This window comes from Herpailurus yagouaroundi, unplaced genomic scaffold, assembly GCF_014898765.1.
Source record: "Herpailurus yagouaroundi ecotype Mexico unplaced genomic scaffold, PumYag 203, whole genome shotgun sequence".
NCBI lineage: Eukaryota > Metazoa > Chordata > Mammalia > Carnivora > Felidae > Herpailurus > Herpailurus yagouaroundi.
In genome coordinates, this window is record NW_024412434.1 from 23,634,371 (window position 1) to 23,650,581 (window position 16,211).

The 16,211-nt window shown below is 41.4% G+C and overlaps 1 protein-coding gene across 3 annotated transcripts in view; it reads left to right on the plus strand.

The window, feature by feature from the left end:
- USP6NL (USP6 N-terminal like) overlaps positions 1-16,211 on the plus strand; it is a 247,803-nt gene that overhangs the window by 54,271 nt on the left and 177,321 nt on the right. The window contains exon 1 of one of the 3 annotated variants that reach the window (XM_040451464.1): positions 7-209. The exons of 1 other annotated variant lie outside the window; for it this stretch is intronic. The gene's annotated coding sequence lies outside the window, so the exon portion shown is untranslated. Of the gene's footprint in view, positions 1-6; positions 210-369; positions 463-16,211 lie in introns of those variants that run through there. One more of the 3 variants, XM_040451466.1, reaches the window with a different exon arrangement.

A 16,211-nucleotide genomic window follows, 5' to 3' on the forward strand; every position in this document is an offset into this window, starting at 1 on the left:
CGGGGGCCGTTTCCATAGCGGCGGCAGGAGGTGTCGCGCCGGGGAACTTCCTGGTTCCCGGGCTCGGCTTCGCCGGGAGCCTCTTGGAAGGGAAACAATGGGGCGGAGGGCACTGCGGTAGCCGCCGCCGCCGCGCCGGGACCTGCTCGGCTGCCCCGACTCCCCGCGCTGCGCCCCGCCACAGCCTCCGCCGACGGGACCGTCCGGAGGTAACTTCATTTCTTCATCTCCCACCGCAGGCGGCCGGCCGGCGGCGGCGGTGCCGGTCTCCGGGGTTTCCTCCGGGCAGGGACTCGGGTTGGCCCCGGGGAGCCGGACGCCGCCATTCCCGGCCCCGGGGAGGTGGACGGAGCTGCGGCTCCCCGCCTCTGCTCTTGGGGGTCAGGCTCGGGGAACCTGTGCGGGGCCGTCCGAGTGCCCCCTGGAACCTCGATCGTGGGGCTCTGCGGGAGTGATTGGCAGGTTGGCGGGCGCCGGGTGGGGGGCGCTGGGATGCAGGGGGCGTGCGGGGAGGGTCTGCGGCGGACGCAGCGCGAGGGGACCTGGTGGCGGGTGAAGGGGCCCGGTGGAAAGGACCCGGGTCCTCAGATCCTGGGGGAGGGGAGCCCCGCCGCCTCCCCCTCCCCCCCGGAGCAAGCTTCGGTCCCCGGGAGACGTGTCTGTCTCCCCTGCAAGTTTCACTTGCGTCCTGCGGAGCCCAAGTGGGCAGGACTGAGGCGAACTTCGTTCTTTTAAATTACTGCCTTCGTGCCGCGGAACTTTCTTTCGGCTCAGCAAGCGGAGGATGGGGTGAATGAGGGAACCGGAGAGCCTGGAAATCTGTGCGCCTTTGCAAAGTTTGCAAAGTAGTTTGCAGCTAACAGCCGAGTGACGGTGCGGCATATCTAATGCGTGAGAATGGTTGCTCGCAGGTATTTTAATGCCAGGAAATGCGAGGAGTCTGCGAATCCACATTTCTGTAAATTGGAAGACATTTCTATAAATTGAGAATTGCACTCTCCCCGCCTCCTCCCCTTTCCCCGCATTTTAATCCACAGTTGCTTTTTCGTCAGTAGACTTTAATAGGAGTTAAATGGGTCCCTTATGGGACTGGGGAGGATGTTTGAATTGGGGCACTACCCGGTCACGGGAAATAATGTGACACAAATGGGGGGAAAGAGAGTGGGGACACGATCTTAAATATTTTGCTTGCTGGAAGAAAGTGACTTTAATCCTATACTAATCCATTTATAAATGGAATCAAGTCTCTGGGATACACACTGAACATTTTGTAGCTCAGAAAAGTTGGACAGAACTTTAGAGATCACCGTGGCCAACTCCCTCTATGTGTTGAATCTCTGGGAAGTTCTAATGGAGGGAAGTCAGGGTACTTTTTACTTTTGTAAAGTCATTTTAATAAGAATTCAGTTAGCCAGCATCACATGAACAGTGGTTTATTTACTTGTATTTCTCTATCAGACCCTCAGATTAAGAAAAAATATTTATGAGTTTGCTGTTTTTTTTTTTTTAATTTTTTTTTCAACAGAGAGAGACAGAGCATGAACGGGGGGGGGGGGGGGAGGGGGACACAGAAACGGAAACAGGCTCCAGGCTCTGAGCCATCAGCCCAGAGCCCGACGCGGGGCTCGAACTCACGGACCGCGAGATCGTGACCTAAGCTGAAGTCGGACGCTTAACCGATTGCGCCACCCAGGCGCCCCGAGTTCGCTGTTTCTGATAATAAAGTTTGTAAACATAGTTTAGGTTTTTACTTAGAGTGGATATAGATCCTGTGTGGGATTCTACACACGCAATTGACATATGTCAAACGTACATAGGTCAAAATATAACAAAAAAATTATGCTAATAGAAGTATAAATTAATTTTTAAAGGAAAACAGGTATCCCGAGTTAACAGATTCCTTTGCTGATTAAAGAATTAGTGAGTTGTCTCAAAGGCATTTGAAGAAGCATCGTTTGCCAAACATTAAGAACTTGGGCCCGAGTCTTGGTGTTTGTGCCTACTTACTGTTTTTAGCCAGCGGTCAGACTCCCTGGTGCACTTGTTTCTGATGAGGGTAGCCCATTTCCAGTTATAACAGTGCTTCGACGTGAAATATCTCCTAGTGAGGACTACTGTCACTGGTTATACAAGCCAGTAAGTGGAAGTGTCAGCTTTGCCACCATCTGTCAACTGGCTGGCCATCCTTGGAGTTGTTGGGACCGAAGACAACTTCCTGGCACGGCGGATTCAATCTGGGCCTCCAGTGCCTGGCAGAGGTTGTACTGGTCAGCCGTGGCCGCCATGTGCACATCTATCTCAAGTTCCTGTTACGTTTTGCAGCCAGTGAACGTGACTGAGAAGGAGGCCAGTAAATGAAAGCTAGTGGCAGATTGAAAACACAGTTAACTTCGGTTAACATGCACTAGGCATGTTGGAAGCTGGCAGAAGACTTGGCCACAATACTAAAACTTTGGGAATTGGTGCTTCAGTTCGAGAGAAAGAGACAGGTGATTGCATTCTGGTTTATGTTTGCAGTTTCACTTTAACCGTGCTTGTTTTGCTTTAGTGCAATGACATTGTTATCAACAGTGTTCTGACCGTTTATTCCCAGAAAGTTTCAGTTTGTCCCTTCAGGGTGATTTTTGAAAGGCATATTGGCATTTAGGTGGGATTCGCTGGTATTTAGAGTCTCTCTCCCCCCCGCCCCCCATTAAAAAGTATCTCACTTTTTACAGTGGAAGTCAACAAAAGTAATACCAATTTGAAAGAAATCTTTCTTCTAGCACATTTCATTATAGTACCTGGGGGTCACAGCATGGGAATTAGAATTGCAGACACTTGGATTCACAACCGATCTATGCCATTTCCAGGCTATATCATTTCATGCAAATAACTTAATTTTTGAGGGCTGTTTTCTTTGCAAAATTGGGGAGAATCGTGAATTCAGATTTGTTTGTTCATCCAGCAAGTTCTTCTCCAGTGCCTTCCGTGCCTCAGGTTAGCTACCTTGTTTTCAACGATGACAGGGAGATAGGTTCTTTGAAGTACTGGGAGCTATAAAACCCAGGAGCAAGGAGCCTAACCTGACTTGGGGGTGGTTGGGCAAGCTTCCCTGAGCCAGGGACTCGTAAGACCTGAAGGAATAGGAGGAGATAGTAGGTGCAGAGGGGAGGTGAGCGGGTGGGACACTGTGAGGATAAGACCGGAGCATGCGCACAGCCACGGCGCCCGAAGAGACTGCTGTGAAGGTTAGAGAAGAACGCTTGGGTGGGAGTCAGCTCCCCACACGGCTCGTCGGCAACCGCGTTTGGTGTGTGGACAAGGCCCTCGGCACCGCGCTCGAGTCACCTGAACGAAGGGCTTAGTCTTGCTCCTCAGCCCTCGTGGAAAGGGAGTCCGTCTCGTTGACTCTCACGCTGTAGACCTGGACACGCCTCTCTGTACGCTTTGGGGTCTCGTTTTTTAATTCTGGCGCTGTTCACTCTTCGTTTTTATATCTGAAAGGCTGGAATGAAATAAAAAGATTCTTTGATTTCTTTACAGAGATAGGCTCTACGATATGAATATAGTATTTTGATATAATTTTGGTAGCATTGTTTCTTTGCGAGAGCTTAGGCTACCTTACTTAAGGTACCTACCTCTCACAAAACGGTAGTAGCAATCTACCCTAAAATCAAAAAACATTTATTAAGGGGCGGGTAGTTTCATTTGCCTATAGGAAGGTCAGGAGTTGACTCTGGAGTTTCATATCTCATTTGCTTAAGTGTTTTTGGCTCGAAATAGGTATTTGATTATTCTCTGAGAGAGGTACATGTTGCACCTGTGTCTTGCCGACATTGATGTCAGTGTAGAAAAAGTTATAATTTTATGCTGGAATTTTCCTTTCACTAAATTAACAATTGAATTAAAAATATTAGAGTAATGTTTTTCATGAAAGAAGTGAAAACATATTGTTTTTGAGTTTCTTAATATATTAATTTCAGTAACTTTACATAGATCAGTAATGGCAAATTAATATTTTATTATGGAACTAATGCAGTATTTATAAGCTAGTTAGCTCTCTGGGCTTTTTGTTCCTGTTTCTTCTTATTTGGTTTTCGGACATTTTAATGCTTGTTAGCATATCTGTGGTAAGAAAAGAGAAAGTGAAATAAGATTTCAAAAAGTCAGTCGCAATAGAAAAGATTGGTCAAAATTTATAAAAGGTATGTGTGCCAGATATTTTTGTGTATTTTGCTGATGACTATTACAAAAATGAATTGGCACTTAATAACTTTACATTGACATAAATATTTAAAAATTCAAAAAATCTACTTGAATTCCTTGTTTTCCATATTTTTTCCCCTCATTCTACCTTTGTTTTGGATTCTCTTTGTAAAAATAATTATTCCATTTACTTCTTTTTTATTAGCGTGGGATCATGTGTTCTTTTGCTGTTCCTTTAGTGTTGGCCTACGAAATTCTGATATGTTTTCCCAACTTACCAAAGTATAATATTGAGAACTTCCACTCTTTTTCCTGAGATTGTGAAAGGCCTTTAAAAACATTTAAGTTAATTTTCTTTCTTTCTTTCTTCTTTTTTAAACCCATTTCGTTGTCACCATGTTTTAAAATGCATATATATTTTAAACCCCAAAGATATATTTCAATTGTGCGAGCTGGGGAGGAGCAGAGAGAGAGGGAGACACAGAATCCAATCCAGGCTCCAGGCTCCAAGCTGTCAGTACAGAGCCCGACGCAGGGCTCAAACTCATGGGCTCTGAGATCATGACCTAGCCAAAGTCACACGCTTAGCTGACGGAGCCACCCAGGTGCCCCTATTTGGCTTTGTTTCTATTGAGAAGTCAGTCATAGTTTATTGCTTCTGTCTTGGTAATTGGTTTCTTTCTCAGGCTATTTTTAAGATTTTCTTTTTGGATTTCAAAGAATCCTCCCTTTCTTGCTTGGGGAGTATACCTTCCGATGTCTTTCATCCGTTTTGGATAGTTCTCAGCCATCATCTCTTCCAATATTGCTTCTTCCCCATTCTGTTTCTTGATCTTTCTGCGACTTCAGTTCCACAATGTTAGACTCACCAAATGCTCTGTGCATTTCACTTGCCTTCGTATTTTCCATTCTTTTGTTTCTTTTCTGTGCTGGATATTTTTGTGTGTGTGTGTGTGTTCTGTCTTCCAGTTTACTAAGTTAGTCTTCATCTAATATGCTCTTTTTTCTAAGTTGATTTATTTTGAGAGAGAGAGAGTGCGCGGCTGCACGCCCTTAGGAGGAAGGTGGGGCAGAGAGAGACAATTCCAAGCAGGCTCTGCACCTTCAGCGCAGAGCCGGGTGTTAGGGCTCAATCTCGTGACCCGTGAGATGATGACCTGAAGCGAAGTCAAGAGTTGGACTCTTAACTGAGCCATCCAGGCGCCCCACTGTCTAGTATGCTCTTAAATGTTATTCTCTGGGTTCTTAATTTTGGTTAATTGTATTTTTCATTCTAGAATTTCAGTTTGGTTCCTTTTAAGTGGTCATGTCACTTTCATAGTTTCTAATTCCCTATCAAAAATTTCAAGCTCTGTACATATCTCTTTGAACAGGGTGAGCATGGCAACTATCCCCTGGTCGTGCGGATTTTTTCTGTAGTCTTTCATTTCTCGAGGGGTCTTATCTCCTAATGTTCCTGCCTGTCTTTGATTGTGTACTGTTCATTCTATTTGAAAAAATATGTCTAGAAGTAGTTACCGATTTAGGTAAAGCTTTTTCTGTTGCTTTTGCCAGGCACTTGGTCTTACCTTTATTCAAATTAAGTTTTTTTGAGTCTATGCAAGGACCGGTTTAGTTTACTTCTGTGTTATACCTTCTGGGATTCAGCCTTATGTGGTCTTATTCCAAAGTAGGGGATGGCTCCCTTGGAGGATCTTGTACTCTGACACTTTGGCTTCTGAGTCTCCAAGGCCGCCTCCATGCAGTTTAGCCTCTCAGGCATCTCTTGATTAGGCAAATATTTCCAGGAGGGAAGAAACCCCAATGTGCCACGCATGCTCTGCCCTGTCCTCCTGATTCCTTGTTAGTTCTTTGATCACCATCCTTCCCTACGTTTTAAATTAAGGTATAATATACATATAGTAATGTGCACCAATCTTAAATGTATATCCTGAGGAGTTTTTGTAAATGTATAATCATACTCAGATCAATATACAGAACATTTTTGCCACCCCAGAAGGCCCGTGTCACACTCCTTCCCAATCCATACTACCTATCTTCCTTGCCTTGGGTAACAATTACTCAGTTTTCTAGCACCATAGACTAGTTTTACATTAAAAAAACTCATTTATTTTGAGAGAGAGAGGGAGTGACCAAGCGGGGGGTGGGGGGGATGGGGAGGGGCAGAGGAAGAGAACGAGTCCCGAGCAGATTCCGTGCTGTCAGCACAGAGCCTGACATGGGGCTCGATCCCGTCTCCCGTGAGATCATGACCTGAGGTGAAATCAAGAGTCCTGCACTCAACTGACTTGAGCCACCCAGGTGCCCCTAGTTTTGCATTGCTTGTTTTTTGTTTTTGTCGAAATAGTATCATACAGTGTACATTCCTCTGTGTCTGATCTGGCTTGTTTCATTCAATATTGTAGTCCATCAACGAGATTCAGCTATGTTGTTGCATGTAGCGGTAGTGTTTCTTTTTCATTGCCCTGTACTTGTTCTAGTTACTGGGGCACCTAAAAAATTGCCTCAAAACTCAGTGACTTAAACAATGACCTTGATTTCCATACACAACTGTAATTTGAGCCTTGCTTGTTATAGCTGCACTTTGGTGTCAGGAAGGGCTGCTTGAAGGCTGGGCCTAATAGTGTTGCAAGTTTTGCCCACGTGTCTGCCGTTGGCGGACCAGCACTTAAATGTGGCCTGAGTGTGCTCACAGCCTCGTGGCAGTGTTCCAAGTGCTAGCGTCCTCCACACACGTGCAGTGGGGAGAGCGGTGGAGATCCTGTGAGCCAGACACATGCTGTATGTCCTCTTATGACTTGGCTTTGAAACTTAATGCAGTTTTACTTCCACTGCATTGTATTCTTGGAGGCAGTTATGAGCCTGCCTAGGTTTGAAGAGCGGGGGAACAGACTCTGCCTCTTGATGGGGAGAGAGAAGATTCTGCCCTTGATCTTAGCCAAAAGGCCAAGAAGCAATGGGAGAGATCAGATTCTAGAAGAGCATGTGAGACCGGAAATGTTGTGGTCGCCATTATTGGAAAATACAGTGTGCCATAGTTGCAGCCTCATACACAAGCCTATCACAATTTATTTATCCATTCTTTTAATACACATGTGAATTATTTCCAGTTTTGGGCTATTGTAATAAAGCTGCTGTGGACATTTTTGTGCGTGTACTTTGTTGGGTTTATGCAGTCCTTTCTTTTGGAAATACACCTGGGCACGGAACTATTGAGTAATATAGGCAGATATATATTTTTCCCTACTAGTTACTACCAATTTTGTCAGTGTGGTTGTACCAATTTATATCCTCTGATATTTTTAAGAATTAAAGAAATACATATATTTGTCTAGCTTTTTGTATTTAAAACAAGAGGCTTGGTGTGTAACCTGTGGTCTAGTTTTATTGGACATGTAAGTTGTATTTGAACATGTATTCAAATTAGTGCTAAGTATAGTTACCATTAGCAGACTATCTGCATTAATTGCTGAAGATAAATTTCTGAAATTTCTTTTTAGAACTTGCTTTTTGGAAATACTGAGCTCCATCCCTCAATTTATATCACATTTTGTTTCTCATCAATGCTTATCATGAGTTTGAATTCTAAAGCTCATTCACCAGACTTGCTTGGGAAATATTTTTCTATTACAAAATCTTTTTCCTACAAAGCTGGTAATTTGCCGTCACCAGGGATTGCCAGAAGAATGCTCCAGGTTCTTCCCTTAAACTCTCAGGGTTACTCTTTCGATTACTTCACTACTGATAGTCATTTTTTTTTTAATTTTTTTTTCAACGTTTATTTATTTTTGGGACAGAGAGAGACAGAGCATGAACGGGGGAGAGGCAGAGAGAGAGGGAGACAGAGAATCGGAAACAGGCTCCAGGCCCGACGCGGGGCTCGAACTCACGGACCGCGAGATCGTGACCTGGCTGAAGTTGGACGCTCAACCGACTGCGCCACCCAGGCGCCCCTGATAGTCATTTTAACTTTCTTCTAAGTGTCATTTGAATCTGGCCCCCTCCCACACCCCCTTTTTGTAACCAGCATTTTAGACCAGTTTGTTTCAGCTCATACCTGGTTTTCTGCAATAATTTATTGATTGATCCTGCTAATAATGCTTGGGAAGTTAGAATTCTCTTACTCATTGAATTAAGATTAGTTTTTAGGTCCTAAATCTAACAGTGCTAGAAAGAGAACTTAAAAATCATTTCAACTTATTTAAAAATAAGACCTGAAAAAAAAAAAAAAAAAACAACAACCACCACCACCAAAACTGAATCAGTGCTAGAGTATAGAAGATATTTAGATTACCGAAGCATTTTTTCTGGCATAATCACTTGACAGTCTTGACTGGTAGGTGCGTTGAAAGTTTAACTCTCATTTTACAGGTAAAGAACGTGAGTCTCAGCTGTGCCTCTTGCATCTAGGACTCCTTGTATGTTGAGTGATCTTCCTTCAGGGCCCACAACCTACCATCAATTTAATTTGTTGAATTCCAATCTTATTGACTACATGAATTTTCCTCTCTTCAACTTGATATATTTGCATCTTATGGCCAATACGTTTACTCATTTTCATTCACTGCAGGGCCTTTGCGTGAGCTGATAGTACTTTTGTCCTGAATTTGTTTGGTTAGTGGCAGGATGGCTGGGACCAGGTTTGCCTTGATTTTTTATACCAAGCCCCTTGAGAAGTTTTTGCATATTGTCTAGCTGGATAAGTATTTACTGAAGGGATGGATGGATTCTTGTCTTTAGAATCTGGAGTTTTTAGCTGACTTTTAAAATGATGCCAGGCCTCTTAAAGTCAGATGTCTTGTATCCTTCGTTTTAGCTTTGATCTGCAGAGCTCGCATTAGGTGCACTTCTCTGATAGTATGTATCAAGTGCGTTAGGCAAATATAACCTGAACAAATTATAAGCTGCTTTTTTTTTTTAATTTTTTAAATTTTTATTTTTTTTTTTTTTTTTTTTTTTTCAGTATATGAAGTTTATTGTCAAATTGGTTTCCATATAAGCTGCTTTTGAAAGGCCCTGCCTCTATACCTATAGGTAAAGAAGCTTGGGAAAGGACATTTGTTTTTCTAAATACATAAAAGTTAGCATGTTCACCAGTGTAAAGCTGCTGGAATTCGATAAGTCCTTCTGGAAACCTAACTCAGATTCTACCTGTAGAAGGGGAAATTAGACCTCATTCTTATCTGATGCTTCATTAACATACACGTGTAAACAAATTGAGGAAATCCAATGATTTCACATTTTGCCCATCTCATTCTCTGACCTTACTAGCAGGAAGTGCTGTGTTGATGTAGTGAATAGTGGGTAGGAGAAATAGACCTTTCACTCTAGCGCTGACGGAAGATTTGCTTCACTTCTCTTGAGCTGGGAAAATATTGAAAGTTGTTCAAATTTAGCATTGTATTTCACGGGGTATAAACTGCAGAAAGAGCATTCTTTATAGAAAGCCCAAGAGTTAGGAAAGTATAGTGGTGAGACTTCCTGTGTCAATGAATAGTGACTCTAATATTAACTGAAGTTGTTTATCTGGAATGAGAAGACATTACCCAGTACGTATATGTGTGCCCAGCATATGTCTTTGAACCAATGAACTATGAATCTGAGTTAAGAAAGAAAGGTACTAGAAATCCTCTAATGTAAGTTCCACGGGGCCAGGATCTTTGTTTTGTTCTTGGCTGTGTCTGCAGGGCCTAGAACACTCCCTGGCTCATAATAGCTGCTCAGTAAATATTTATTGAATGGATAGTCAATTTGTATATTATCTGTTTGTTTTAAATTTAAAAACCCAACATTAATCATTTAAACATTGCTTTATAATCCTTTGGGAAATAAATTGGTTGAGGCATCATTTCTGATAATTCTTGTTGGCCATTTGAGTTGTTTATAAATTTTTTTGCTGTCATGAATCAAGCTTCAACAAAGGAAATTTTCTTAAGCTCTTTCTTGGGCTGGTAGTTCAACACATAGCAATGTTGTAAAACAGGCTCTAGGAATTTCTCCTAGAAAATGAACTTGGCTTGTGCAACTCTGAGGGTGAGATCAGAAGCTTTAGTGATCAGACATCTGAGATCAGGTAGCACCAGTGATACAGCTCTGAGTAGGCCTGCTGCTCTTACACATGTGGATAATGTCTAATCCTCAGTCTTTGCACGTGAAAGCTCTCTTGTAATTTGTAGTGGAACTGCCTATCACTTGACTTTGTCTTTTACTTTTAAAGAATGAATGAGTCACTACAAATATTTCTGCCTCTTAATTACAGTTTAAACATTCTAAATGCATTTAACTCCTTCATACGGATGGGTACACATATTCTGTTATTCTCATTTATCATCATTTCACTTCTGAATGGCTTGGGAAAAATTTTGCTCTTTCATATTAAAGTATTACAAAACTTATTCTACAAAAAGCTCTGTGTAATGTGTGTTACATAGGGTCTAATATAATGGTGTCTATAGTGTCCCCTCCCTCAACTTAAGCAATAGAACATTATCAGTATCCTCTTGGATCACATCTCATTGTTCCTCCTCCTCCGTCCATTACTTGTCCGGGGAAACCGTCAGGTTCAACTTTAGGCTCTAGCATTCTCTTGCTTTTCTGTATAGTTACATTGCATATGTATATGTCCCTGAACAACTTATTGTGAATTTTACATATTTTGGAACTTTATGTTAATAGTATTGTGTGTGTGTGTGTGTGTGTGTGTGTGTGTGTGTGTGTGTGTGTATTCACAAATTTAGTGAGTAAAGCTTTTTAGTAAAACTAAAACTCACACATTTCATTTGCATTTAAAGTTAATGTCCTTGCTCTCTGCATTAATCATCTTTTGCAGTAATTATGCTGTGTAACAAACCACTGCAACATTTCAGGGCTGTGAAAGGACAGACATTTATGTCTAGCTCATAGGTTTGGCAGTCTCTGCTGGGTTTGGCTGGGCTTGTCTATAAGCCTTGGGTTGGGTTCAGTTATGTGCTGGGTGTCTACTCATTCTGGGACCAGCAGCTGTTGGGGTACGAGACACACGCCAAGCTCAGGGCTCTTAAACCCTCCACTTACAAATGGGATAGTGTCATTTGTGCCCAGAGTCCCAACATGTCATGCGATCAGGCCCCCACATCCATGAGGTGGGGAGTATGTCCCACCCTTAGGGAAGTCACAGTGAGAGCAGTGAGTGAAGGAAGGCATGTGAACAAAAGATAGTATCTGCCATATCTTCCTCTTGAACAACAGCATAAGAAACTTGGAATATTTCCTTTATTACTTCCCTTCTAGATTACCTGCTGTTGTTCAGTACTTTCTCTCTCTCTTTCTTTTTTGTAACTCCTGATTTAGAAATCATACCTCTAATATTTGTTTGTGTTTACTCATGTTTACAACTTTTATCTCGCCATTCTTTCCTGTGTTTCAGATCTTCTCTTTGGCGTCATTTTCCATATTTGTGAACTACAGTTTTGGAAGCATCTTTAATGAGGATCTGTTTATATTCTCGCAGTTTGTGTCTGAAATTTTCATTATTTTGTCATTTTTCTTGAAAAGTTAGTTTTAACTGTGTTGAGTATATAATTATGGTTAACAGTTTCTTTATTTTAGCTTTGAAGACATTATTCTAGTGTCTTCTGGCTCCCATTGTTGCAGTTGGTAAGTCAGATGTCAAGTCTAATTGTTCCTTCTGTGAGCAATCTGCCTTTGGTTTCTGGTTGCTTTTAAGAACTCTCTGTCATTGATGTTTCACAGTTTCACGATGGTATCTCTAGGTGTCAGTTTCCATTTTATTTATACTTTGTGGAATTTGCTGAACCTGAGTCTGTACTTTAGTGTCTTTCATCAGTTCAGGGAAATTCTTGGCTATTGTCTTTTTGCAGATTGTCTCTCCCTCATTCTTGATGTTCTCTTTCTAAAACTCCCAGTTAGATATATATATGTAAAATAGATGTTTTAATCTATTTTTCATATCTCTTAATCTTCCTTTATATTTTTTAATCTGTCTTTGTTGCATCCTGGATGATTTCAGATCTGTCATCTGGTTCATTAATTCTCTCTTTAGCAGCATCCACTTTGCTGAACTTGTCTGTTGAGCTTTAATTTTAGTTCTCCTGTTTTTCACTTGATTCTTTTCCAAATTTGTTGCCTTCTTTTTTGCTCATATTTTTCATTTCCTGTTGTTTTTCAAAACATTATTGTCCTTTCCTTTTTGACATATTTGTGATGAGTCTGCTTATTTCTGTCGAATCTTGCTTATGCATAGTTTTAAATTTTGAGCTAATTTTTCCTGTAACTTTGTGGAAATGCTTATGAGACTTGGCTTAAGAGTGCTTTCTCCCAGAGGGAATTTGCAATTGAGGACAATGTCAAACCAGGGCAACTTAATTTCTAGGTTTGAGATTTTTATAATATACAAGTGTATGGATTTGAACTTGCAACCTGGGTGAAGGTTGGTTTTGGTTACAGATTTCCAGTGAATACTCCCCTCCCCCTCCCCAAACACAAATAAACCTAGACTCAGGAGAGAATTTTCCTTCAATCTTCCTTTGGGGTAGACTTTTTTTCCCCCTTACTTAGTTAATTATTTTTATTGAAGATGTAGTGTTTCAGGTCCCAGGCTGTCTGTACTTATCTGTAGTCTGACTTTCCATGTTGTATTGTGTAAAGCTCTAGTTTTGTCCCAAGCATGACTGTCAGCATTGAAAGCCCTTCAGCATTGTCTGGTAGAATTTTCGGGGATCATGGAAATGTTACACACCTCTGCTAATACAGCAGCCACTAGCCACATTTAAAATGTATGAGGTATGACAAAGCAATGGAATTTTAAATTTTACATGGTTTTAATTAATTTAAATTTAAATGCTACAGGCTGGTGGCTGCAGTATTGCACGGTGCAGCACGGTTATGGGAGATTGGCAATTGCCTGGAAGACCCATTGCTGGTGTCAGTGCTTACTTATCATCCTCTCTTTGTGCTCCTGTGCATTTTTTCGGTCTCTGAGGATTTCTCTTAGTTGCTTATGAGCTTTGCTGTGCATTTAATAGGATAATTATTGTATTTTATCAAGTATTTTTGATGTCACGTAGCAAGAGGGTTCGCAAGCTCTTTGGGCACAAGAATCTCAGAAACGGAATTACCTGACAGCTGTATTTTTAGTTGGAGAGATACTTATCTTGAATGGTAAAAATTGGAAAGTTCACAGTGAAGTAGTGGATGTTCTTCGGAAACTGACCATGAAGTTAGAAATTATGAGGAAGAATTAATTAAATACTTTCTTTGCCATCGTTCTTACTCTACAAAACATTGAAGGATGCTAAAAGATAAAAATGGAGCTGTAACTAAAGTTTTTCAAGTCTTAACACATGGTCTTCAGCTGCTTGGTGTGAGTGTTTTACCAATACAAGAGCACTTGAATGAAAAGGTATATATATTTATTTAGAGAGAAATATTTTGCAGATGGACAGAAAAAACAAAATGAACTTGAGAGATCATAGGGAACTGTGGTGGTGGAGGGACAGGAAAGGACTTGGACATTCAGTGCTGAAAGTATGTGTTTTGCTTCTGGCTTTAACAGGGCCTGTGTTATTTATTATTATTTTTTTTATTTAAAAAAAAATTTTTTTTTTATTTTTTTTATTTTTTTTAAATTTTTTTTCAACGTTTATTTATTTTTGGGACAGAGAGAGACAGAGCATGAACAGAGGAGGGGCAGAGAGAGAGGAAGACACAGAATCCGAAACAGGCTCCAGGCTCCGAGCCATCAGCCCAGAGCCTGACGCGGGGCTCGAACTCACTGACCGCGAGATCGTGACCTGGCTGAAGTCGGACGCTTAACCGACTGCGCCACCCAGGCGCCCCCAAAATTTTTTTTTTTTAACGTTTATTTATTTTTGAGACAGAGAGAGACAGAGCATGAACAGGGGAGGGTCAGAGAGAGGGAGACACAAAATCTGAAACAGGCTCCAGGCTCTGAGCTGTCAGCACAGAGCCCGACGCGGGGCTCGAACTCACGGACTATGAGATCATGACCTGAGCCAAAGTCGGCCGCTTAACCGACTGAGCCACCCAGGCGCCCCAGGGGCCTGTGTTATTTAATTGGAGGGATTTAAAAATATATAAATAATGAGTCCTAGCTATTTCTCAGGTATACGCTTCTTTTTCCTTCAAAGCCAAATATTTTAGAAATGTGTGGTTGGTTTTGGATATTTATTAATAAAAACACTTAAGACACTTTGTAATAAATTTGTTACTTTACGATTTGCTTGCTCTTTTGGAGCCGTAGGTACATTGGATTCTTTTTTTGTTACTTGTATTTTTGCATTGTGGTTAAATACACACAAGACTACCATTTTAACCTTTTTTAAGTGTCCAGTTCAGTGGCATTAACTACATTTACATTAATGTAGGACCATCACCATTCATCTCCAGAACTTTTTTTCATCCTCCCAAACTGAAACTCTGTCCCCATTAAACATTAACTTCCTGTCCTCCCCCACCCCGTCCCCCAGCTTCTGGTACCCACCATTCTACTTTCTGTCCCTGAATTTGACTTCTCTACCTACTTCATTCATATAAGTGGAATCATAGGGTGTTTGTCTTATATATGACTTGCTTATTTCACTTAGCATAATGTTCTCAAGATTAAATTTAATTTTATGAAATTGTAATTTGTGCTAAGAGTAAAAGAATGGAGATCCCATCGGCTGGTAGTGGAGATTGACATTCTCATGTATTTCTTTCCATAGAAGATCGTATACAGTGAAGTGAATTACTGTTAATTTGATCTCCTGAAAGAATATTATAAGAAACAATAGAATGTGATACCATATGTTGTGGTTTATAATTCTGTTAAATTTAAGTTTTAAAATCATTAAAATTGGGGCTGCTGAGCTTGTTCTAAAATATATTATCTGGTGTTATAAAACCCAGAAATCCTTTCCAATACTTCTAGAGGTTTAAACTGTCTAAAAGCATCAGAAATTATTTTAGGCTGCCTAGTGCCTGCAGTAAAGAAGAGGATATGGCGGAGTTTGTTTTACTTTAAAAAAAAAAAAAAATTTTTTTTTTAACGTTTATTTATTTTTGAGACAGAGAGAGACAGAGCATGAGTGGGGGAGGGTCAGAGAGAGGGAGACACAGAATCCAAAACAGGCTCCAGGCTCTGAGCTGTCAGCACAGAGCCCGACGCGGGGCTCGAACTCACGGACCACGAGATCATGACCTGAGCCGAAGTCGGCCGCTTAACCGACTGAACCACCCAGGCGCCCCTGTTTTACTCTTTTAAAAAAATTATTATTGATTTATTTTAAATGTTTATGTACTTTGTGCGCACATGTGGGGGAGGGGCAGAGAGAGAGGGAGAGAGAGAATCCCAAGTAGGCTGTGCGCTGTCAGTGTGGAGCCTGGTGCAGGGCTTGATCTTGTGAACTATAAGATCATGACCTGAGCTGAAATCAAGAGTTGGACGCTTAAGCCACCCACGCGCCCTGCGTTTACCCTGAGTTCCCTGTCAGGATGGGTTATCCGTAGCCCTGCTTACCATTCATGCAGATCAAGTTTTGTCACAAAAAGTTGGAGGTGTCACTTGAAAAAATCTATATTAGGTTAGTGTGAGTACACATTCCCATGTGGAGGATAAATAGCATAGCTCAAGTTACTAGAAAATGACTTTAAAGGCCAGATTTTACAGAAATACCCCAGTATACCTACTATGTGAAACTGTGGATTTAAAACAAATTATTTTTTTTCCCTCTTGGATGGTGTGAAAAACAAAGTTAGATTTTTTTCTTCTCTTTTTTCTATGTCCATTGGGAGGGGATAGCATTTAGAGGAGGAGAAAGAGAGTGTGCACATTATTTATTTTGAGAGAGAAAGCACGAGTGTGAGCGGGGTAGGGGCAAAGAGAGAGATTGGGAGGGAGAATCCCTAGCAAGCTCTATGCTGTCAGGACAGAGCCTGATGTGGGGCTTGACCTCACTAAGCTTGAGATTATGACCTGAGATTATGAGCTGAAATCAAGAGTCAGACACTTAACCAGCTGAGCC